The sequence below is a fragment of the Paramormyrops kingsleyae genome, unplaced genomic scaffold, assembly GCF_048594095.1.
Source record: "Paramormyrops kingsleyae isolate MSU_618 unplaced genomic scaffold, PKINGS_0.4 ups33, whole genome shotgun sequence".
NCBI lineage: Eukaryota > Metazoa > Chordata > Actinopteri > Osteoglossiformes > Mormyridae > Paramormyrops > Paramormyrops kingsleyae.
In genome coordinates this window covers 56,376-57,471 of record NW_027325971.1, presented here as the reverse complement: position 1 = coordinate 57,471, position 1,096 = coordinate 56,376, and the positions used below count along the sequence as shown (strand labels likewise).

General features: G+C 44.4%; 1 pseudogene; it reads left to right on the top strand.

Annotated features, from left to right (window-relative positions):
* Nucleotides 1–564: 564 nt before the first annotated feature.
* On the top strand, nt 565–797 carry LOC140585603 (U2 spliceosomal RNA; annotated as a pseudogene).
* The last annotated feature ends 299 nt before the right edge of the window (nt 798–1,096 follow it).

The following is a 1,096-nucleotide window of genomic DNA, read 5'->3' as shown; positions in this document are numbered from 1 at the left end:
GCGGTGAGCAGCGACACAGCGAACCAATCACTGTGCAGGCACGCGGAACGTGCATGTCACCCCAGCAACAAGCCATACAACAAACTCGTGTTTACTGTGTGCTACCGTTCTCTTAATACACAATGGGCTTCTACCCTTCACATCGTATGTTCCGGCGATGTGACTATCGCTCACGCGCACATCGCGATGTCGATGTCAAAACAGAATATCGTTCAGCCCTAGTGCAGAGCTTGGAAGTCTGCGGATGTGTTCCTTTTTAACCCTCTGGAGTCTTGGGGTAGGGGACACACTTTCACTAACTGGGGCATGCTCACACATTTCATTCAATATCATAAACTTAATTCCTGGCAAATAAATTATTTCTTATATATTTGGTTTGGTAACAAACTCATCTTAATCTTAGTGTACTTTAGATTTATGTGAAGTTTGTAATTTGACATTCAAAGTATAGACATTGCAAAATGCACTTTGGAACACTCTGTGGGTGTTTGTTTAATATTATCTTTGAAAGTCTTATTGTACTGTGTTGGCATGATTTGCATAGTGTGGGAATGTTTCAGCCTTATAGATTGTGATTATGTGTTAATGTAAGTAGTACAAGCATAATATTTATTATTCATGTATTTGAGCTGATTTACATTTTGTTTTGGTATGAAAAGGTTATTTTGATACGTCCCCCATGGAGGGGACCACATATTAAACGGATTTTTGGAACAGGGAGCCGGAAGTGGGGCTTGCCCCATCTGCTCCAGGCATCGACCCGGTATTGCAGTGCTTCCGGGAACGGTGCACCTCTACTGCCCCCTGTTGTTGAAAGGCAGAACTGACTGACTGAATGGGTGACTAATAGACTGAGTGCCTCTGGATGGCCAACTAATTAGCCGCATGTGGTGTGAGGGAGGGGCCCTGTCCGTGCGCGGCCCCAATTTTTCTTTTTTTTTAAAGTAAGGTGACACGCTGTCGTTTGTGCGGTGGGCAGCTGTGCTGAGGTAAGGCATGACTTCATCTTTGCCTTTTGAATTTTCCCTCATGTTTGTTTAAATGATTGCTGTTTTTTGAGAGGACAGGAGGACAGGGAGGACGCCGGTGGCTGCGA